This window comes from Mauremys reevesii, linkage group 11, assembly GCF_016161935.1.
Source record: "Mauremys reevesii isolate NIE-2019 linkage group 11, ASM1616193v1, whole genome shotgun sequence".
Taxonomy (NCBI): Eukaryota; Metazoa; Chordata; order Testudines; family Geoemydidae; genus Mauremys; species Mauremys reevesii.
Window position 1 is genome coordinate 16,648,506 of NC_052633.1, and position 24,809 is coordinate 16,673,314.

General features: G+C 43.9%; 1 long non-coding RNA gene across 4 annotated transcripts in view; it reads right to left on the reverse strand.

Annotated features, from left to right (window-relative positions):
- The window catches only part of LOC120374445, a 70,702-nt gene that overhangs the window by 42,736 nt on the left and 3,157 nt on the right, over nt 1–24,809 (reverse strand). For 3 of the 4 annotated variants that reach the window (XR_005586104.1, XR_005586103.1, XR_005586101.1), the window contains exon 3: nt 22,335–22,421. This is a non-coding gene — a long non-coding RNA (uncharacterized LOC120374445). Of the gene's footprint in view, nt 1–22,334; nt 22,422–22,647; nt 22,752–24,809 lie in introns of all 4 variants that reach the window. The other variant, XR_005586102.1, reaches the window with a different exon arrangement.

Consider the following 24,809-nt stretch of genomic DNA (forward strand, 5'->3'; position numbering starts at 1 on the left):
TCTGTATTTTCCCAGCTGCCAATCCTATTTGCATAACTGCAAAACACACACTCAGTCTCAGAGCAGATGCAATACAATGCACCTTTACCTGCCTTCTCTTTTAGCTTTATCATGAATTCACACTCAGACATGAATTTTCGTTGGAAGGACTCACTGAGAATGTAGCCCATAAATACTCTTACGACTGCCGTTTGCCTGGCAGCTCCAAGGAAGAACCTTATAATCTTGTTTGGAGTTGTTTTTTTAAACACAGATTTGCTACAAATTCTCTGTGGTGACAACCAGGGCCTAGAACAGCATAAGGGAACTCAGGGAAGTGGTCATCAGATATGGAACCGTTGCCACTAGAATCCTGGACCCATTGAAGTTTAATGGGGCTTTTGCCATTGACTTCAGTGGCACCAGCATGTCATGCTAGGTCACCAGTTTGGATAAGGGGCAAATAGGTGGTGACTGAAAGCCATTTCACATGGTCAAGTGATCTGTTTTTAGTGCTAAACCACCATTCTCTCTCAATCCCGATTTCAGAATTAGGATTTGATCCTCACCTCCCCTTCACCAACTCTGCCTCCCCACCCCAAAAGCCTGAGTTTTGAGAATTGTCTCATGTGGCCAGCTGTCATTTTACTTGGCCTATTTGACAACAATGCTGTAGCCCCTGGAGAAAATTTCAGTGCTGGCTGTCAGAGAACCTGCAGATAAACATGTACGATAAATACAGCCATTGAAAAACAGCCCTAGGGGCCAATGCCTAACCCCCATGGAAATCAATGGAAGTTAGGTGCCGAAACACCTTTCAGGACCTGGGGCTAGATACTTAATGAAGCAGTGTGATGGAACCTGCAGTGAAGATGTCACTGAGGATGCAAATCAACTTGCTGAAGTCAGAACATTTCACTTTTTTTTAACCTTAATGGAGAAGTCATCAGCTTTTATATTCCCTCCCTTCCTCTCCTTCTACGCGCCCATCATCAAAATAAATTGTACAACTATATCTAATGGATGAGATCCTCAGCCGGTGTAAAACGACATAGTCCCCTGACATCAATGTGGCTATGTTGCTATACGCCAGCTGAAGATCTCACCCAATATTTTAAACTTCCCCCAAAATTACAACTGAATTTTCTCAGCTGAGTTTTAACCAGAAGCCAACAAAAAATGCCTCTCCCAAATCAAGTGGCTGCTAGTGACGCTTTGGTGGCCTGAGATGATTAGTGGGTCGGTATCCACCTCCCCAAACTCCCAGCTGAATCAGCACTACGCATCAATATCAGCAGACAGACAGAGGACTGCATTAACTTAGGACATGAACCTGTCCTCCCATCCATGTGGGAGATGCTACCAGAAAGGGGGCTGAAGGTCAGTGCTAGGAAGCCTGGAGTGCTGCTGCCTTTGCTATACCTGCTCAGTTGATTAACAGGGGACTCTCTGGTCCTCAGAGCTGTCAGCCTGGAACCTTTCGCCATCACTAATTTCACTTAGAAAAAAACGCAGTTCATCATTTTCTTAGAAAGGCTGCCCTGTGCTCATGCATCCAAGGGTGTCCTTGTCAGGATCCATCCCTGAGCTGAACTAGAGCAAATGCTAATCAACGAGATTTGAAATCTCTTCCGTAGAGTCGAAGGTTACCAGCTTCCTGGACTTTGATTGCATTATTCAGCCCTCTTACACTTCAATCCGTTTATAACTTTAAAATGTTCATTGCAGATCTAGGACCGTCACAGCTCTTAGCTTCAGGGCTAATGGTGGCTCCTGGTTGAATTGTCAGTGCTGGGCAGGATGGCAGCTGTCACTTCCTGCTCTCTCCATCAGTCCTGCCACTTCTTCCAGCCGGATCCTGGTGGCAGTTGCCTCAGAATAACCCCAGTAACACAGCAGAATCTGTCTCTTTAATGTCGCCCTAATCCACTCCATCCTTACCACCCTCGTTGTTAAGATATTTATGTAGCTCGATTCAGACCTCAGCCAAGTCTTGCCTTGATTGTTGTAAACTCCCCCCCCACTCCTTTCTAGTCGATCTTCTCTCATCACTCCAACCACAGCTCCCCTCCATGGCCCTTCTTTGGTTCTTGCCTCCAACTGCAGCGGATCCAGGTTCCTCTTCCTCCATGATTCTCATTGCCCTCTACTCACCCCACTGCTCCTCACTGTACCCTTCCTCTCCCAGGCCTGCTCTCAGCTTCTGCTTCCCCCAAGTCCCATTTCTTGTTCAACAAATTCCCTCTCTACCTCCCTTTAAGTTCCTCCACACAAACATGGTTTCCAGAAACCCTTTCTACTCTATTTCCCCCCACCATTCCCCTCTCCTTTACCTGCAGCACACATCTCTTGCCTTTGTTTACCTTGTCTGTCATAGGCAGTAGGATGCTTAGAGCAAGGAATGAATGTGTCTCATTCTGCATTTCGTCAAATGCTGTGTACGCGTGTGGTGCTACCTATATTATTGTTATTTAGTGATGTCTGAATGGACTGCAAATGCCTGTCTCGCAGGTCACTACAGTACAATCCAACACGACTCAAGTGTGAGCACCACAGTAATAACATCCTGCGAAAGCCACATCCATTTGCAAAGTATGCAGCACGGCGTGTAAGCTCACTAGCACTCTGAAAGCACAGACAAAGGGAGGAAACACGGTACCTCAGATGGGACACACAGGCTCCACACAGCGGTTGGCAGAGTCCCTGAATAGAGGAGCTATGCCAAGGCTCTGCCTGGATTTCAGTGGAAACCAGCTATGTGAGAATCTGACTGGGTTAATTAGGGTAATGGATCCTATCTGCAGAACAGCCCAGCCATATGGGAATGCAACTGAACCCCAGGGGGAACCAGTGACTGTTCCTCATTGTGCTGAGCAACCAAGGGCTCTGCTCTCCTGCAGCAGGACACCTGAGGCTGTCATTGAGTTGTGTCTTGCGGGGCAGAATAACGCAACCTAGTACCTAAGTGGGGAGGAGTGAAAGTCTGTCACAGGGTGCGTTCACTGCTGGAACGCACCCTTGGACCAGGGCAGAGCATTGCAGGGGTTCTTCCACTCTAGTGCCCCCTTATCCATCCTCCTACTTCCACAATGGTCTGTGGCTTTTGTGACCGAGCCCACCGGCCAGGTCACCTCTTAGTCCCATCCCCTTCCAGGATTAACAGGAAAACCCAAAGTCTAGCAGCCACTGTGACAGGTCATGAGACTCTATCTGGGACTCATCATTCCTGGCCTCTTTCAGCTGTGAAGCTTGTCCTTCACTTTTTGCTGGGGGAGAGGAAGGGGAGCCCAGGTCCACCCTCTCCAGGCACCCTGTGTTAGACTGATTGCTCCTTACAGTCCCTCACCGCTTCCTGGGGCTACTCCTACATTTCCCTGCCTGTCTGTGTCTCCCCCAGGATCTCTGGACTCCACTGTTCTCACTCTGGATTTCTGGCTCATCACCACTTCTTCCCAAATGGTTACTGAGGAGTTTCCTCAAAGCATCTCCCAACCTCTCTAGCAGCAGCTGGGCTGCACTTCAAACAGTCCCTCTGGTTCCCCTCCTTAAGACAGGAATTCCCCACCTCTCCCCCCTGGGACTAGGTTATATCTTAGGCCAGCTGTAGGACCTTAGCCAGTTTCAACTTCAGCTGGTTTCTTCTCCAGTTAGTCCTTAGGCTTGGAGGGCTTAGTAGGTGGACCTTCTCCTGGTGCTATCAATCCTGCTATGAGGGAGGCAGTGGCATATATACTGGTCCCCTGTCCAGAGCTCACCCCAATTGGCTGAGAAAGAGGGGAGTCTTGCCCCACCCACTCTGTAAAGCTCTTGGTTCCAGGCCCTTAAAGAAACAGTCATAGGATTGCCTCCCAAACACTAATTTATTGCCAGGACTGTCTCCTCTCTACCAATAACTCCTAGGTCCTTGTATATGTCAGACCTCTCAAAATCTCAACTGTCCGTGCCACATGCTGCTGGGAAGGGGCTGCCCCACCACCCTGAATGGGACAGACTACCCTGCCACAGGGTCTCTCTCTTCCTCAGTGCCTACACAAAGGGCCATGGATCGGCACCAGATCACAGCACATCCTTTGTGTAAAAACTGAGTAATACAGAAACCCCCTAGCCGTGCCCTGATTCTATCTCTATCTTTCCAAAAAACACCAACAGAGAAGTGATGGTCTGGGTGGTTAGCACATTAGTTTTGTATCTTCATGAAGCCTGGCCTATCTAGCTACAGGCTTAGGCACTGACTCAGTACTGACCCCCACCGGAGCACTAACACCACAGGACATGGAGTTCCCTGAGAGCACAGGTAACATTATTATCATTCAGGGCTGGGAAAAGACCTTGAGGATGAGATTTGCTGCTGGTGTAGATCAGCAGAGCTCTAGTGACCATGTGGCAAAGACTGACTACAAGGGAGTTACCCCTATCTATTGTCACCATCCCCATAGTATTTGAGTACCTCACAATCTTTAATATGTTTACCCCCACAACACTCGTGAGGTAGGGAAGAGCTATTGAGCCCACGTTTTCCAGATTGGGGACAGAGGCACGGAGAGAGTATGTGGCTTGTCCAGGGTCACACAAGAAGTCTGGGAGGAGCAGAGATTTCACCCAGGTCTCTTAACTACTCTAATCCCTGGATGGTCCTTCCATTCTGGTTGAGTTGAACCTACCGAGCACCTGGCCCTCCATGTGGCATTAAGCACTGGCACTCAAAAGAATAAAAAACTTTTTGCTATGAAAGGATGTGAACTGGGAACCTTTTCTAAGACTGGAATGTCCCTCTGTGTTTCTGATGTTCCTATTCATTTCAGTGGAAATCTTGGCCCAAATCCAGCCCTTGTGTAAATAGGCAGAACTCCCACTGAAAGCACCGGCTCTTATTCAATAGTAAATACAGAAGCTGGGCAAGGGGAAGTGTGTCTGGAATTCTTGCAGATATTTACACGGTTTCATTATAGCTGATGTGTGCTTCAGTTTGGGGAGACCCGCACGCTGAGCGGAGAGAAGCTGACTCAGGTCTTTCAAGAGGTTTTCATTATCAAGCCTTATCAAGAGCCTTCAGCCAGTATGGGAAAACTACAGGCCAGCTCGAACAAACAACTGGGCTTCTGTGCTCAAGTAAAAATATGTTTGAACAGGGAACTCAGCACAGCACTGTTCCAGCCCTGCCGAGTGAAAAAGTAGGTCATGAAAGTAGGTTTGACAGAACAGAGAGTTGAACTTGTCACCTCAGATTCCATTGGTGTAGAAATTGAAAACTGCCAGTGTGAACTAGCAAGCAGAACGGGGCTTCCTGCATTAAAGGAGCAGTCAGGAGGCAGGGCAAACCTGCACGCTCCCCCGTAAAGCCAGCTGTATAGTATTCAGTCCCGTGATTATACCAGGCGGCGACAGTGGCTGAAGATCTCTCAGGAGATGCTTCGGTTTTTGCAGTTTCCAAACCACCAGCTGCACTTGCCTGACTGATAATTGAAGCAGGATCCCAAACCCAGAGCAAAGGCACTAATTACAAACAAACACTGCATTCTAGGGAGCTGCTGGAGAGCAGTCAGGCTGCCAGAATGAAAAATTCCTCCTCATCAAAAGGATTCATTACCATATTTGTGACTACAAATGGGTGGGTAGTAAAAATACTTGCTTCCTAACATAAGTACCCAAAATACTGACTTTGCCTGGGTTACCTAGTCAGCCAGCTACTCACAATGATTTGGATCAAGTGCCCAGTATCTCATGCAATGGTGCCTCTTTTTAAAGCTCTTCTTTATAAAGCTCCCATAGTTCAGCTTCAGTGGTGTCCATTCTCTACTGTTACAGCTCGTGCTTCCCTGTAACATACAAAATCGTTGGTTCCCAAGAGCAGCCCACCAGAAAGCGAGCTGTATGCTAGCGAATTACCTGCCTCTTTTCATGGCAACAGCGGTAGAAGTGTGTTGGGGGAGGAAGAGACTTTGTTCTGTTAAAAAAACAAACTCTGCCCCGATCCATAATGAAGTACTTTTATCTGGGCAGACTCTGCCTCGTCACTGGAGATGGGTCAAACGCCACGCCCTTGTCGTAACACTTCTGAACACAAAACAGGCTTGAGTTGTAAAGTGTTGATCTGGAGCTGAACTTCCCCCATCATCTGAAGGTGTCTGGAGCTGGGGATTAGGGCCAGATGCTGATACCCGTAATCATACTGATGAGCACCTTACTCCATAAGCAGGCTCATCAGTACCAATGGGACTGTTCCTGGAGTAAGGTACTACTCAGCATACTTAAGTGTATCAGAATCGGGCCTTCTCTCTGTGGCCCAACATCTTGACTCAATATTCAGCTGGCAGCACAATGGGGTCTGGATCCTGATTGGATAGGTACTACCATAATAATAATTATTAATATCACCATTATGGAGTCTGAGGAGACCTGGCATAACTGGATATAACAGATCAAAGTCCCTGGGGTTTTATCTGCTTATACCAGAGTTGAATCTGGCCCATGATCTTACAGGTGAAGCACTCCTAAGTCTCAGTAAATAGGACCATTTATTGGCCAGTGAGTTTGGAACTTCTACCACTGGGACTAAATCTCTGGAGTCTCTGAAGCGAGGGCAATTTCTACCAGCTGAGGATCTACCCCAGTGGGTTTTCAGGAGGGACATGAACAAAGAAAGGGTGGGTGCCTTGCAAACTGAATAGGGATGATATTCCAGGGACAGGATGCAGTGTGGCAGAAGACAGGGAGATAAAAGTGGAAAAAGGAAACAGTGTAACTTATCAGTGTACACTGACCATATATTTTAATGAAAACTGACCTTTTATATGAGCTAGTCATTAGTCTATTAATTCTCTGCTCTCTCCAGGTTCGGATGCCCGGCCAATCACCATGGCATCCAAGTGCCTAAAAGCGAGCACTCTTCCAAGCCAGCAGCCTAAGGATGTCTTTTAAGCCCACTACAATCCTCCGCTCTACCAGCTGAGCTTGGAAAGGGCATTGCTGCAGCATATGGTTCTGAGTCTAAATCAGGACCGAGGAGCTATTCCACAACTCACCTGGAGTGCATTACTCAGCTGCTATATCGGAGGACACAAAACCCCTCACCAGCACAACTCTGGCCTCCTAGCTCACAAGCTCCTGTATGCCTTAGCTGGAATCGTTTCCTGGCGATACAAGGCTTGCTGCTATCCTGGGGAAATCTGAGGGGTAGCATCTCACCCAGAACAACTCTCATTTGTCATCGGTTATCAGGCTGAAGGCACAGGGAAAGGCTCCCTGAGAGGAATTTCCCAAGTGATTGGGTCCCACCTGCACTTAGAGATGGAGGCGTCGCCAGGGAATTCAGCCCACAGCCATCTCCTCCACTCCCCCTTCCCCAGTGGAAGATATTCGGGTTTCCTCTGCCAGCACAAGAAGCTATTGTAAGCTCTGGGACATATAAGAATGGGGTAGGTGTGGGTGTGTGTTCCCAAGCCAAGGCCCAGAGCGCTGTAAAAATCTTATCCAAATACTAGTTGAATCCAAGTATTTCTGGGGTGAGATGGTGCCCTGCAGCTCGCAGTGAACTGAAGCCACAGCAGTATTGCCTGTAATAATCCAAACCTGGGCAAAAGCTGCCTACAGCACACTTTTTTTTGGAAGGAGAAAGGACACACTTCCTTGGAAGGAGAAAGGACACACCAAATCTCCAAGCTGACAAGTCTTCCTTGGCAAAGTCAAGGTTAATTCAAACTCACCTCAGCTACTGAATTATTTACTTACTACTCCTCTACCCTCACAGTAGCCTGTTATAAGCATGCTTCAGTGGGTGGTAATAGTTTGGCTCGGTCTATCCATAAGCAGCCCCTTGAAAATACACAGCCTGGGATGAGCTGCATTCAGTGCCTGTCCCAGCTGCTATAATGAAGATACAGGCGAGTTAACAACTCAATTTTTAGCTTCTTACACTATAAATATCTGTTGTATTATTGCCTTGGTGTTGAAACACTTCCTCTCTCTCCTCCCTGTTTGTAGCTTGATTCTGCAAGGTACTGAGCACCTTCAGCTCCCACTGACTTCCTTGTTTGTTGAGAGATCTCAGCACCTCACAGGATTGAACTTTTCTTCGTTGTAAAACTTCAGCCATTGCTTCCTTCCTGAAAATGGTCGTCCTGTTATTGCACAGCTGGCTAGAGCTGAATTTATTCCAGTTTCATACTGGGATGGAGATCAAGACGGGGGGCCTGGCCTGTTTCTCTGCTGCCCTGCACCTTGTATCATCACTGACCCCACTGCAATGTGGGTACAAAGCACTACAAAAATCAGAGGCAGATCCTCAGGTGTTGTCAATTGTCTATTGGATTCAATGGCGTGACACCAACTGAGCCCAGCTGAGGATCCTTCAGTTGAATGGTAGCATTTTACACCTACTTTGCACTTGTGTAAAGGTGATGGGTAACGGGTGAATCAGGTCCTCAGAGAGAAACGTACGCATGAGATCAGACAGTGTAAACTGGCGATTTATGTAAGCTGCGCATCTGGCAGGTAGCCTGATTCGCTTCTCCTTTGCACCAGTTTTACACCAGTGGAACTTCTCCACTGGTGTCAATGGAACGTTGCCCTGATTTACCCCCCGTGTGAATCAGGCCTTGTAACCACGAAAGCAACTGACAGAGAGAGGTGCAGAGAGAGGATTTCTCTATTTTTGGCACGTGTGACTTTCCAAATGAAATCAGGATGGAAGTGCATCGTCCTGCATAGGAGAAAACGTAGCCAAAGCTTGTGACAAGCAAGGAGAAAAACGTGGCTGGAGTCCAGTGCCTATTTAATAACACAACAAAAATGCTACTGTACCACCTGGTTTCCTTGCAACCTTGCAGCTCAGGCAAGCACAGCCGGTGCATTTTCAAACTTTCCGTGGCGAGGGTTGCACCCTGCGGCGTATTGCTTTCCACGCCACATGCCTGTGTCGATTATTTTGTTTTCACTTGATCTTGCTTTTGTTATTTCTGGGATGTTCCTATTCCAATGGACTCTGAAACTGAAATGGTCCAATCTCTCTCTCTCTCTCCTGGCTAATTGCTTTAATGCAGCCTGAATATATGTGGACTGCCTCCCTCTAACCAGTGGGTCATCATTTATTCACAGGGCTGAAGTCTCTTAAGCAGTCTCCCACTGGCCATCACGCTGCAGGGGACTGATGCCGCATGGCTAGCCAGCCACCGAGAAAGATGACATCATTTTCATGTCAGGACTGAGGCCTGCAGGGGAACGGTGGGGAGAGGGAGGGACGTAGCGCACTTATCATTAGATGTACTCCTGCAATTTTCCTTTTCAATCTCATTCCAATCTGGTTACTCCCACATGAGTTACTAATATAGGACACACAACGGGGCTTCTTCCCGTCTGCCCTCATCTCATATAGTCAGCTAATTAGCTTGTTTTCACAAGGGGGATGGTATCCAAACTCCACCCTCCGCCCCGGCATTCGGAGCCCTGGACATACAAGACCGGATCGGCAGCTGGCGTAAATCAACATAGCGCCACTGAAGTCAATGGAGCTCGACCAATTTACACCCACAACGGATATGATACTATCAGTCTATCCCAGGGCCGGATTCAACACCCGTTGAAATGAATGGCAACACTGCCACTGACTTCAATGGGTGTTGGATCAGCCCCTCCACACTGTGAGGAGGGTTCTTACTCTTGCTCTGTCATAAACTTCACAGCTCCAGCGAGGAAAAAAGCATGAGGGTGGAGGGGAGATGAAGTGACTGACGGGTTCCATTAGCTCTTGAATTTTTATGTTCGTTGTGAATGAAACCGGAATAGAAATCAGACCTCGCTCCAGAGACTCAACCAACGAAGGCGGACAGCTCAATTGCTGAACTACAGCTTTGCTCAAACGTGGGGTCCAAAATCAAGTTTAGGGGCCAGATTCTCAGCTGGGGTTAACCGGTGAAGCTCCACTGATTTCGGCACCACCCGGCTTCACACTAGCGAAGATCTGGGCCTAGGTTTGTGCTCGACCCTGCGTCCCTCAAATCCTTGACAAAATCCAAATCCAGATTCCGTAGTGAGGCTGCCCAGATGCACGGCACTGGCTTTGAAAGTAGGAGGATTAGTTATTGTTTGTTTGCAAGGGTGCCTGAGATGTGCTAGGTGTTTTCCATAGGGGATCGTTTGGGCCCTGAGGCACTTAGTGCAGTCAGCCAGCCCCAGGTAGGCTGGGTTTAGGGGAAGAGGAACTAACAATAGGGAATTCTGTAGACAGGTCAGTTAAAATAACTGTAAGCAGCACAATGGCGGTGGATGTTAAAGGGTGTGTCTACACTGCAGCTGGGAGCGAGCCGCCCAGCCCAGCCCAGGGCAGACAGACTCAAGCTAGCTCTGCTTGAACAAGCATGCTGAAAATAGCCCTGTGGATGCTGCAGCATGGTCAGAGGTAGTTAAATGTGGACAAGCAGAAATCTAGGGAGGAAATTTGGCCAGTGCTTGAATGAGGTGATGAGAGAGATGAGAAGCCAATAACAGATCAGAACAAGCTGTCTTTCCTCTGCACTCATTGTGTGTGTGTGTGTGTGTGTGTGTGTTTCAGATCCTGCTGTGTTATTACAGTTCTCTCTTCAGCACTGCAAGGAATTTTATTTTTCCTCAGGAAGTGTCAACACTTGTCTTTCAAAAGTAAAGGGGGATGAGGGGAGAGAAGAGGATTGTGAAAACAAGTGTTGTGCAGCCCAATTTCACACCCTTACAGCAGATGAGGAGGTAAGAGAGAGGAGAGCTGCTAACGAATACACCAGCTGTGTATCGAAAATTGGCCAAGACCAGCCCTCTGGGCTCTCCTTTTGCCACTTGGATCCTTAGCTCAGGCTGCCTGAGAGCATCATCTGATAGTGCCTCAAAAACAACAAGTGGCAGCAAGGCTAATACATTTGAGATCAAACAGGTGCAGGGATAATGCCCTGACACAAGCCCTCTCTCTTGAGCTGGCCAACCCCAGGATCACATTCTCAACAGCCAGCCTGGCAAGACACAAAAGGTGAAATCCTGACTCCATTGAAGTCAGTGAGAATCTTGGGGTCAGGATTTCACCCACAGTGTTTACTAAAGAATAAACTGCAGGGGCAGAAACAAAAAAACCTCATGGAACTAGCAAAACAAGCGCTCGATATCACAGCTCAACCACCTGCTTTCACTCTGTCCCCAACAGAGTGAATGTACCTTCAGATGGCAATTTCTTTGGGGCAGGGAACAGGTTGCCTTACTACCACATCGAACTCCTGGGCGTTTCTTGGTTTTTAACAATAATAAATCTCCGTCACAGCAAATCCTTGGCTTGGCAGATCTAATCAGCCCTTTTAATAATGATAATACTTTCATCCATAGATCTCAATATGCTTTGCATAGAGAGGCAAGAACTTATTAACCCTATTTTTCAAACAGGGAAACTGAGTCACCGAAAGGGGCAGGGACTAGCTGATTATGAGCCATGGCCTCCAACCTACTGGACCATGCTGCTCTTCCCTAGTCTCTTTATTTTGATTCAAATCAAAATGCCTCGGGACACATGGTTTGTGGAGCAGCTTGATGCACTTAGTGCAAGACAAGCACCCACAAGCCATCCATTCCCCTTGCCGCTCTGCACCAGGGGCCAGTCACAACCCTACTGCTTGCACCGCGGGAGTGTCAAGACCATTTGAGGCTAGTCGTGGCAGACTGGCAGGGATGGACAGGGCAGGGAGTTGGTCTGATTTGCACAGACAGGACAGAGAAGTTGGAACTGGAGAGAGGGGGCATATGTCACACCGTCGGAAAGCTCCTACTAGCACAGTGTGTCTATGCTCAATCCCCATCGTTGCCAATGGATTACATACCACTATGTGGCCTTTATAGCAACAAGCCAGTATTAGAGGATTGGCGGCAATTTAAATCTTTCAGTCACCCAGCCATACAGGGATAAATCAACCACCTCACTCATTGTTAAAGGAACCTTTATTCTGCAGGCAGGTACTTTCGTAGCTGAGCCCTGTCAATAAAATCTGCAGCTGGACACGTGTCATATGAGAAGATTTATGATTCCTTAGGCAGGGAATGAGTGGTTAATTACCATGTGCCACTGCTGTTAACCTCTGCAAATATGTCTAATTATCACAGATTAATGAACAGAGCTTAGGCACATCTAAAGAGGCTTCGCTGAGGGTTTTTCATACCCACATTTCATTATCTTCATAAGCACCGCTGTTCCCCGTGCATGCTGTTATATGCATTTTATTATGATTTTAGCTGTGCCCTGTGAAATATCAACAGCAGGGCCCATGCACTAATGGGAAAATTCCCATTATTGTCACTGGGTGTTAAATCAGCCCCTTGTACAAGGCATCAGTTTCCCAGAATCCTCGAGGACACCTGACAGATCAAACCCAGGTCATGCAATCAGCTTTCCAATTGATTTCACAACAGGAATTCACATAGGTACAGGGGGCTGTGCTAGCAGATCTGACTGCAGGATCAGGGAGCAAGATGCTTTTTACTCTTCATTTTATCGATAATTTAGCTGAATACAAGAATTCAGCAAAATATTAGCTGAAAGACTGGGGAGGGAGGTTGAGTTTGCAAAACTCCCAGAATTGGAGCAATGTGATGTCGTTTCTAATAGCGTTTTTTCCCACTCTCTGGATATTTGTGAAGCTTGAAAAGCCACTTTTAGTTGAAAATTCATACTTGTGAAATAAGGGAAAAGAGATGGCAGTGGAGGTGTTTTTTGCTTGTAAAGTCCTGATTTGCATATTCAAATATTGCACTCTCTCTCTCTCACACACACACACATCTGAATTTTTGTATGTGTGAAAACAACTGAAAATTGCATACACACAAAAAAAATCTTGCAAGAGCAAACCTGTGGGAAGAGTCTTAGGCTTCACTCCTGCAAACACACGTGTGGGCAGGACTACTCAGTGTGGCCAGCTCTTGGGATTTTATCTCACGGAATTTGATGTTTTTCTTAGCCCCTTGTCTCCTGGAGGCCAGTGATTATATGAGCTTTCATTTTTTTTAAAGTACATTTCTAGTTCTCATGGTTGCAGAGGGAAGCTTGAGTGCCCGCTACAGGCACAGAAACTAGATAACAAAGATGAGGAACCTCACTCATTTTTTTTTTAAATCTCATGATTTTTAAGCCAATCACAATTTGTTTTAAGCCTAACTCATGATTTTTGAACATTTGGCATTGGTCGTATTGCATGTGCACAATGACTCATGCATACGCGTTTGCAGGATCAAGGTCTAAGAGACCAGAATGAGGACATTTTGCAAATGTGGACCAGAAATGGCAGAGACACAAGGAAGATACTAGGTGCCATTCTCCAAGCTAATAGCATTAATAAATTATAGGACTTTGAGATCATGTCAGGAAAGCTTGCTCTTCCAGCATTAAATAATGAAACATTTTTAGCAACTCTGGCTTATTTTCAACACTGCTGAAGCTTTGTTAGGGTTGCTAATATTGTCATCATTACCTTCCTTTTAACTGTCTTAGATTCAGATAGATTATCTTCATATGCAAACTTCATGCTTAACTTGTGGCTTAACTTGTATTGTACACACACAGTTTCACTCCTAAGATCTGCAGAGAGAATTTCCCACAGCTGTGTGGCTTCTTTCAATATTGTGCCTCCACTAGAAAAGTTTGTTGAGTTACATTCACAAGCTGCATGGATCACAAGAAACCACAGGTTTGCTAGCAAATAAGCGATATTCAGATACAATTCTGTGCTTCCTTTGAAACCGACATCTAACAGCCTCTTTGCAGCCGTGGTTTTTGGTGGCCTCAGCTGTGTCTGGCTTAAACATCTCCTATTGTTTCCCTGTGGTGATTTTGCTGCTTAACAGCACAAAATCTCTGTGTAGTTGCTTTCATGGAATACATTTCAAGATTCTAGACAGTATGGAAGAAATCAACAGATGTAGAGGAGGCTGAATGGGCAAATTAATGGTAAAATAATTGGAGCCACGGTTTCAGACTTGATTAGTATGTTGTTCAAATTATAGCTCTGTCTCAAAAAAAAAGCAACAGTGATTTAATAATAATGAAACTTGTAAATAATGTAACACTCATTTAAATTGTTCCTCATACAAGATCTCTTGAGAGCTAGTGTAAGGGGCATCTTAATTTTTGGGACAGGATTGCACATGTGCTGCAAGATGCAATGTATTATTAATCACCTCCCTGATGAATTTGACTGTTTGTCAGCTATTCTGAATCACTCCTCTGTGATATTTCCAAAAGCTGTATGCTCCAAAAATGACATTCACAATCAGCTACTGTTTCAATATATGACAGGTGTCACTCCTTAGATAGGGTCCTGTTAGATCAGGGTTAAGTACAGAGTTTATGTCACGGTTGAGCAGCTCTGCTGTACCTATTCTATGGATAAATGGGGCAGATTATTTTTGTGGCTGTCACTCTGGCAAGCTTTTACAAGCCTGGGACACAATTTCCCTCCCCTCTGTCCTATGCAGAGTTAAGGAAACACCTTTCTGTTTTATTTATGATTCTCAATAAGCCAAGAACGCTTTACTTGCTTAAATGAAAACATATTTAACCTATACAGAACATTCTCTTCCATTCAAAAATTATTACTCTGTCACACTGAAATTGCCTCACTCTATTTACTTAATTATGTGTTGACATCAAAGCTGTTCTGCTTTGTGCACTAGAAATCTCACACCTCACATGCAAAATTATCATAGTATGCAAATATCTCTGGGGTTATTTTTAAAGGCCAGCACCTAGATTATCTGTTTGAATCAATACCTTACAGCTGCTATGAGAATGACTGTTGCTATGGGTTACTGCAAGGCACATGGCAACGATGGCCTGAAACGTCACATCCTCTGCTGAGTTAGTGTCTCTCTGGAGGGATGACCTTTCCTTTCCTTTCCTTTTTTTCCCCCCTTTCTGTTTGTGTATTGTGTGTTAAAGAGAATTTATGTTGAGAGAAGAAAGAGAAAGAAAATGCAACACTACTCTTAAATGCATTAGCAGGCTTCCTATGGTATCCTCGCATCTGTCCTGTCCTAGTGTTCACCTGAAATGTCACCATCACCTGCGGTACCTCCACCTGAATGCAGCGCTCCCATTCAGGCTCCCAGAATCAGCACCACAGCACTACACCCTGGCTCTGCAAAGAGGGCAGAGCCATGGGAAATGTCGAATATGATTTTTGTTTTCCTTACTCCATTTGCCTGGGCTATTTATCTAATCATTTCTAGTGTTCCCTTCGTCATGACAGCAGATGGAACCCACAGGGGAAAAAAATACAACCAAAACACCTGACCAGCAATTGCCATCAAACTCAATAAAAAACAAAACAACAAAGAAGTCTAGTTTAGACCCTTTGTTTTCCTTATTTTTACTGCTGTAACATCCCATTGCCAGAGTTTACATCCTCAATTTTCTTCTGCCTGCCTCCTTGGCTTTATTTATTGATATATTCAATAATTCAGAGAAATCCTATTTTAAACCCAAAGGGCAGAATTTGCCCCCAGGTTTAACAACAAATCCCATCCCATCTGGTAAACTGATGGACAAGGAGGCAGACGTAAAGCCCAGACACACTAAAGATATACAATTGCATATTAAAATAATATCTACAGACATAAATATTCCTTATGATTATTTTCTCATCTGGAAATAAAAGCATACTTGTAATGTTGCTGTATTGATTTCATTGGTCCTGAAAATCCTCTCATTGGAGCAATCCTTAATCACACAGGATTATTGCTGTCAGTGGAACTACCTGCATGAGCAAAATCTACCCATTTGAGCAAGGATTTGCAGGGTTGGGCCTTTAAGCAGTGAAAATACTTCCTATGTCTACTTGGTGTTCATTTAGACCCCAGTTCAGGAAAGCACTTAAGCATATGCTTAATTTTAAGCAGGTGCATAAGTCCCATCGTGCTTAGATGCTTTCCTGAATTGTGGTCTTAAAGGGACTGGAATAGAAACACATGGTGCCAAAGTTAATAGAATTGCACCAGGGATTAACTTGGCCCGTGGTTTCTATTGACTGTATGCAGTAAATGTATTGTGTTTCAATAGGATGCTCGTTAGGGCAGCTATATAGATATATTTTTAAAGGAGCTTTGTATAGCCCCACATATATTTATTTTTCTTTTCTCCTGTCCCCATTCATGACACAATCTCACACTTGACCAATTCCCCCTAGCCATCACCTGCCATGTAATTGTTATGGTTTGTTTACATATAATTGAGAAAGAAATGTAAACTCGCTGAGATGATTAAGATATACACAGCTGGTGTCAACAGAAACTGAGAAAAATGAGACAGTATTGAGTATGTATGAAAGAAGTGCCTGTGCTGTTTCATAATGACTCATCTATGACCCTTATCCCCCAAATTATGCCAAAGGCAAGTGAGCTGCGTTTCAAATCCATGGATCCATGCCTTGTGGGATTTTTCATACATTATCATTTTCATCTCATTGCTGCCAGTGCTAAAATAAATGTGTACATCAATACAGTAACTACAAAGAAGAGACTGTTTTGAAAAGATGTGGCATTGCCTTATAAATGTCACCAGCTGAGCAGCAGAGAGCTAAGTCAGATGCTATTGCTTCCATTATTTACCTTTTATTAAAAATACACCTCACAAGTAAATATTCCAACTCAACAAACACACAAAACAACCCCAAACCAAAACCAACCTCATCCTGTATTTCTGGCAAACCTTTAAAGACCTGTCTAGAAAATTGAAGTTACATGTATTTTTACATCATGTAAATGTAATTTAAATTTGCTTTTTAAGTAAGATAGTAAAAAGTGAGGATCTTCGTAAATATTTAATATCGGTGTTTATTAAATCCACGGCATGATGCACATTTTTAGCATTCTGGAGTATTTTATTATGGAAAAACACCACGGGACTGATCCAAAGCCTATTGAAGTCAAATGGGCGGGGGGGGGGGGGGGAATCTTTCCATTGACATCAGTGATTCGGATCAGGCCATATATTTTGTTTGTGTAGCATATATAATACACCTGCATACAACTGAATGGTTGTGCCCATCAAGGTCGGTCCTATAACAGGCATGACTATATTGTGAATGTACTGATCTCACACACACATAAATAAATGAAAAGCCATAGCCTGATGTGGATTACCCACTGCTCCGAATGACATCTATGGGAGTGGAAAGCCAGGTGCTCAGCTACTCTCAGGGTATACAAATAGGTTTTTTTTATAAATAGTTTGAGAGCCTGATCTTGCAGTCTATACTTGGCAAGATTCTCATTAACTTCTCTGGAAGCATTAGGTTAAATAAGGGTTTGGGCTCAAATTCCATACATGTTTTAAGTGACTCTTGTCATTAGATACCATACTAGACTGACAAAGGCCTAATCCTGAACACTGAAGTTAGTGGCAATTTTTACTCTCATATCAGTGACAGCAGGATCAGACAGTAGACCCGGTGAAATGCAAGGCACAGGAATAATTTCAGTTATAAATCTCAGTCTCTATGGGCTTGATCCTGCAAGGTGTTTAGCACCTGCTATGCAGCGCTGAGCTCACGCTGCTGGTATTGCAACCAAAAGCAGGTTGCAAGAGTGCTCTGCACCTTGCAAGAGCATGCCCTGTATGACTGCTTACAGCAAACAGAGTGATAAAAGGATCTTTTAAGAACCATTCATATATACTGCCTCACTTCAATGGAAAATTTGCTGATGTTTAAGACAGTCCTATAGGCCTATCATTAGAGCTGGCTGAACATAAAAACATTTTTTTCCCATAAATGAAAATGGCTTTGCAACAAAAAAAGAAAATTTTCATGTTGTCCACAATTTTCTTGTTTGTTGATGAAAAATGGAGAAAAAAAATCAGATTCAGTACGAAGTTAAAATTTCAATTTTTCAGTGTTTTTGTTTTTGCTGTTTTTGTTTTACTGCAGATGGTTTTCAAAAATGATAAAAATCCCTTTTGGTTTTTCCTCTTAAATTTTATTTTTCTGCAGGAAATTTAGGAAAAAATGGAATTGTTTAAAAATTTCCTGCGAAAACTAATTGCTATTTTTCATCCAGCTCTACATACAATCTCTCAATTTGAGTATTTCTCTTCCCTTTTACCTATCTTTTCTACTGCTGCTTTATTACTTCAGTCCTTTACAAGGAGTCTTGGGAATAAAATACTTGTAATGTTTTAGGAGGTAAGCGTACTGCATATAGTTTACTGTACAATTTAGAATTTCGTTGATACTATGACCACATCATCTGAGATGCTGTTAAACAGCAAATTCCCATGCTTTCAGCTGTTTACATTTACTTACACCAATGCACCAATAAAAAACTTTACTACCACATCTTTTACAGAAATTCAAAAGGAAATTGTCACCCATATGCACAGAAACACCAAACACTGCAACACAAATGCCAGTCCTATTAAATCCTAAACACCAGACATTTATAAAATATCCTGTTGCAAATCAAAGTGTTTTATGGTTAGAAGAGCATTTAATGCACGATGAACAGTTTAAAATTAACATTTTGCATTCAGAGTGATTAATGGCACCATATTGTATTTCAATTACTACAAGATACTTCTCAGTAATAAACAATGGCAATAATATTCACATTAAGTCAATAAAAAGCATCTTCAAAGTGTGATGTATAAGAGCCATTAACTTGGCATAATTTGATGGCATCATCCAATGAATTATCAACATGATTACAAAAACTGGGGCACTGTTGCTTCTGAGCGGTATTTACATGCACAACTTATAAGCATTATAGGTTATCCAGGTGATTCCTGTGTCAACAGGTATCAGACTCCTTCAGTCTCCTCCTGAGCAACATAGATGACAACATTCACACTACAGGTCACACAAGTGTCTTTCCTCCCATCTTCCTTTTTGCCCAGCAATTTCTGACTTAAGTTTTATTGGACTCACAGATGTTGCCTCAGTGATAGATATAGAGAGGTCACATTTCTTAATTTCATCTAATATTTTTCAGCTTCACTCCAGAATGACCCAGTGGCACAGACCAGAAGCTAGGAATGACCAAAAAGGTCCTTAGTTCTATTGAATAAACAGAGGGTTCTACAGAAATGTAGAGAGGTTCTGTAGCTACTACTCTAGAAACCTATAGGATTTTATCATAGGAGCAGAAGCTACAAGAGGGCAGGGGGAGAGGGCTAAAGAGAGTGGATAGGAACAAGTAAGAAGGGAGACGAGTAGGAGCCAGGAATGGGAGACAACAGGAGCAGGGGTGGAGAATACTGGGCAGGAGTTGGTGACAGAGAGAGGAACAAGGAAAGATAGAGGGCAGGGCAGGTGTAGGGAGTGGGAAATCGAAGCAGAAGAGAACAGAGAGAAGCGGAGGTGAATAGGACCAAAGGATCTGTAATACTCTTCTCTAGAGCTTGGATTTTTAAACCCATTATTCCCAAGTCACAACAATCCTTCGCTGTGTAGCTAGTAGCTGTGAAACCTACATGCCCCTCTACACAGATCTATGTAGAAGATGACAGCCTTCTACTGCTACCAGTTACTCTGTTAGCTCAAGTGGTAGAAGACTATTCTGTGGAGCCAAAGATTCCAACTCTGCTGATGACCAATGGGCGTGGGGGGAGCAACAAGATTCGACATGATGAATTTTTTCCCCAAATATTTAAGGTTAAAAAAAACCTTACAAATTTACATTAAAAATGACACTTAAAGCTGCCAAGTCAAAGTTAGGAAATGTGGGGGAAAAACAGTATGTGATCATGTAACTAAAGACATGCATGAGGCTGCCAAATTAAGATTGCACAGGCACCATAAGGAGAGAACGAGGCCCGCCTATGTGGCTTGCAGACTTTCTTGCGGCTGAGGAAATGGCCATGTGAGGCAGTGAGCAGTGTGGATATTATGCATAAACCACAGGCTCAGAAAGGCAGTGAAGAGAGGAGCAAGAAGTAAAGGGGAGACATAGTTAATATGGAAGATGGTTAAAGATAATCTGCAATGAAGAAAAAAACAGGGTCTGTGTCCTATTTTACTTCTTTATGACTGACAAGAGTTTTCCAGGAACGTTTTTCATGATTATTGTCTTATATTAGAAATTCTGGTCTTGTCTACCCTCTTTTTCCTGAAAGACGCTATAGACCAGAGAATTAGTTTTGTGACACTGTACAAATGAAGCCTGATCAACTGAGAGAGAAAGTGATTTTTGTTCAGACTGTTTACTTTTTTTTCAATTGTTAGCACCAATTTAACTCAAGTGCCTGAGAGAAGACATGGTGAGAAAATGGAATTACCATCTGGGGGAAATTTCACCATTTTAAAATTTGTTTTCATTCCAAATTGAGATAAAGAGTCAAAATTTACCATGGAATGGAAAATCTGAAAAAATTCAGTTTGAAACACAAAACTTTTTGTTTCAATAATATCAAATCGTTCCTTTTGACAGTGTCAAAATGTTTCATTTCAATAAGGAGAAAAATTCACAATATAATATAGACTTCAGTATAATAAAATTATAATTTAATATGTGAAAACAAAATGAAATGAAATGTGACAGTCGAAACAAAACATTTTTACCTTACTGAAATGAAACACTTTGACATTACAGAGACAAAATGAGAAAGTTGAAATGATTCATTTTGACAATTTTCCCATTGAAAACTTTTCCAAATCAACATGGTCCCCTAAAACATTTCAATTTCAGTGAAAATGTATTTTCCCGCCAAAAGTTTGTTTTGGCGGGAAAATGCATTTGGGAGAAAGATGCCTTTGTTGAAGTTTCAGCACCTCTATCTCTTCATTTACATACCACCACCTGAGACCTCCAACAAGTCCTCTGACAAAAACCAGTGAAGACCAGACTTGACATTGCTGATATTTCTAAGGTAAAAAAATAAGCAGCACCTCCCCCAATTTATGCCCTTTAAAAAATCCTTCCCTGCCACCTTGCACATCACAAAGTAGCAAAATAAAACAAGGGCACAAACCCATTTTTTTAAATAATTTTTCTAGCTGATCAGTTTTACCAAATCCACTACTTGACAACCTCTCAGTGAGCCATTATCTGCAGACCATAAAGGCCTCTTCTGAACCATTAAAGTCTATCAGGTTAATGTGCATTTAGGGAGTCCTTCATCCTCCCATCACTGGCAGGGAAACAGATAATTTCGGGAGAAAATTCGGGAGATTCGCTGTAAAGATCAAGGGTAGAACATGGCCCTTAGGTAGCCGCTACATCTTTAGGGCCAGTTCCAGCTCCCAGTGAAGTCAATGGGAGTCTTATGGTGGAGTACGAATGGGCCCTTGGTGAACATTTGGCATCAGTGACGAACAAAAGTGCTGCCAGGGCCCATTTGGGCCTGTTGTGTCTGTCCTTTGATTCTCTTCCTTCCCTATCTCTTCCCACTCCCCACCCCCACTCCCTAGTTTTGGTTTCTAGTCAGTCTCCTCTTTCTGTACGTCTCTCATCCTTTCTTCTCCCTACATTTCTCTTCTCTGGGCTTGCTTTCCTCTACTGTTCTTGTCTATCTGTTCTTTCCAAAGGCAGAGCTGACTTCATATCATTGTGGGGCTCGAATTCTTTCTCCCGCTCTCAACTTCACTCCCACACTCTCCCCCATCTCACTCATCCCTCTGTGCCAATGCCCAAGACCAATCCTCCTCAGGGACAGCAGGTGGTAGAGTCTCCTGTCCCCATCCTTTGGGCTACTAATGTATATCACTGCCTGTGGGTTTGCTGTGCCTCCCACCCAGCTCCCCATGGTGGCTGGCTGCACTGAGTCGGGAAAGAGCAAAGAGGATGAAGAAGGAGGGGAGGCATCTAGCAGTCCTAGGTGAAAAGCACAGCAAAATCAGCTCTTCCATTCCCTCCTGACCACCTGTCCTGATGAGCACAGCAGTGGGGGAAGCCCAGCAGTGGCTCATTTCTCCTTCCTTGGCTCCTGCTCTCAGGCAGAGGACAGGGGCAGACAAAGCAGCACTGCAGGGTTTGGAGAAGAGATCTCCTTTAATCTGATTGGGATGGCAAGTGGCCGCTCCTGATATCCACACTGCTGCCTCCCACCTCCTGGGATAAGCACATTAGGTGGATGTGATCAGCAGCCACACTGGGGATTTACCTTGATTCCTGCCATCTGCAACTGGTGTAGCTGCACCCAGGCAAACCCCTACTGCATGAAGACAGGCAAAGTCGCTCCACCAGTGCAAACAGAAGTTCCACCAGTGCAAAGAGCAGCTTTGCCTGCCCACACTAGAGATTTTCACTGGTGCAGATACACTGGTTTCTGAGCAACCCCCCAGTATACACAAGGCCTTTGACAGCCACCAATATTGCTATTTAAAGTGACTTAGCATCAATATCCCATTGAGACAAAAGGGGAAACTCACGTTTCTCTTAGAGCCATAGTCCCATTTGGGCTGCCTACAGCACTGTACTGTGCCACATCCAGAAGATTTTCTTCCCAATCACAAGGTCTGAACACAAATATATGTACATATATGTTAATATTACATTCCACAAATTCTTCATCTTCCAGGGAGGCCGGATTTATACAACAAGCAGGACAGATCCTTTGACTCCCTCAGTCTAATTCATCAGTGCATGCTGCTAAGGATCCCTGCTGCTCCTTCAGAATGGTTATGATTTTACTGCCAAGACGGGGCATTTTAACCTTAAAAATTGAGAGGCAACGTGACTTACTGGATAGAGCACTAGACTGTGACTCAGGAGCCTATTCCTGAGTCCTGCACTGGCCTGCTGGGTGATTCTGGGCAAGTCACTTCCCCCCTCCAGACCTTCCCCATCTGTAATACAGAGATAATGATACTGACCTTCATATAGTGCTTTGAGATCTATTGATGAAAAATGGTATATGAGAGGTAGGTATAATTATTACATGCAAATAATGTGCTATCCTTACTGTGCAGTAACCATGTGGACTAAAACTCTATATGGAAAGTATTCTGTATGCTTGATAGCAGATGTTTTTAGAAATCTGGACATCACAACAATTCCTTTTTATTAAAGCAAATACTCAGAGGAATCAGACTGAGCTAGAAACCTGAACTGCCTCCTGGCAAATCAAGATAACCCATATTATACCCCGACAAAAAGCACTTTATGCTCTGAGACATAAAAGCCAAGACTTTCTGTACATCTGGGAGTCTTTCCCGATCCACGGTTTCAGTAGCCCTGAACTCGGACACTCCCCAGTGGATGTGACACTGAGATCTATGTTAATCACTTACAGACAAATGGGAATAAACCAACATTGATTGAAAATCCTACAGTATAGTTTGTAATTTTCAGGGTTGGGCAAGATGCTAAACAGTCTCATATGCTGAATAGGGCATTTTTTTGTACTTTAGTTAGCTTGTTGTACTCAAGTAGAGGCAAAAGCATCCAGTAAATTCTAATCTATCTCCCTGTCTTATCTGTCTTAGGTACTTCTAGGGAGTCATTCGCTAAGCGCCAAGCTACTGGAATAATTCAATGTAATTTTATTAGCTGTCTCCTCGTTTCTGAATGCTACATAATGGCTTCTTCAGGAAGGCTGTGTTTGTGCATTTTCTTTCTGTGGGCTGCCTCATTTTACATTCCTAGAAAATTTTATAGTGAACTCATAGTGTGGAAGGGGGAAAGAAACCCTGGAATTGTTCTTTTCCAGGTAATAACAATGACAATGGAAGTGGGGGGAAAAGTGTTTTGTCGTTGGCTGTTTTAAAGAGGGTGATATTAACATTTGTGTGACTCTATATAACTGTTGCTGAGGATTGCAGCACGACTCTGGGGTTGATTGGAAATGCTGTGTTATATTCATGCATTTCCTTTGCGACACGGGGTATGTGTCCTTGACTCCCTGTTGATGGATGGATGGTCACTGAAACAAAATCACCTTGTCCGGTTCCAACTATGATTGACAACACTGGCTTGCAACTGGTGAGCTGAAGGAAAACGGTTCCAAGAATGAGCATCACTCCTTCTCCCCACAGGAGCCATACCACTGGGGCCAGGAAAACACTGACCTCGCAAATAGCTTCTCAAAAACAAAGACTGCACAAAACATAAAGGGACAAAACCTGCCCTGACATACACCCTCTCCAACACCAATAACTTGAAAATAACTGATAGATTACAAAAGCAATCCCTATAATTAATAATACCTATAACAGCTACTATTAAAAACAGCAGTTCTTCAATAATAATAATTCCTAGCACTTTTCAAAAGAGGTCAGCATCATTATCTACATTTTACAGATGGGGAAACTGAGGCACAGAGAGTGGCAGAGATGGGAATAGAACCCAGGTCTCCTGAGTCCCAGTCCAGTGCACTATCTGCTAGGCAACACTGCCTCTCAATTTTAAAGTGTTATATGATTGGTTTAAGGCCAGATCAAAGAACCATAAGGTTTAGACGGGACCACAATGGTCATCTAGTCTAACCCTCTGCCAAGATGCAGGATTTGTTGCGTCTAAACCATCCCAAGACAGATGGCTCTCCAGCCTCCTTTTGAAAACCTCCAGTGAAGAAGCTTCCACAACCTCCCTAGGCAGTCTGTTCCATTGTCCTACTACCCTTACAGTTAGGACATTTTTCCTGAGATTTAATCTAAATCTGCTATAATGTAGCTTGAACCCATAGCCTCTGGTCCTGCCCTTGGTGGGCAAAAGAGAACAACTTTTCTCCACCTTTTTTATGGCAGCCTTTCAAGTATTTGAAGACCACTATCATATCTGCCCTTAATCTCCTCTTTGCCAGGCTTAAACATACACAGTTCCTTCAGCCTTTGCTCAGATGGCTTGCATTCCATCCCTTTGATCATCTTTGTTGCTCAACTCTGGACCTTTTCCAGTTTTTCTAC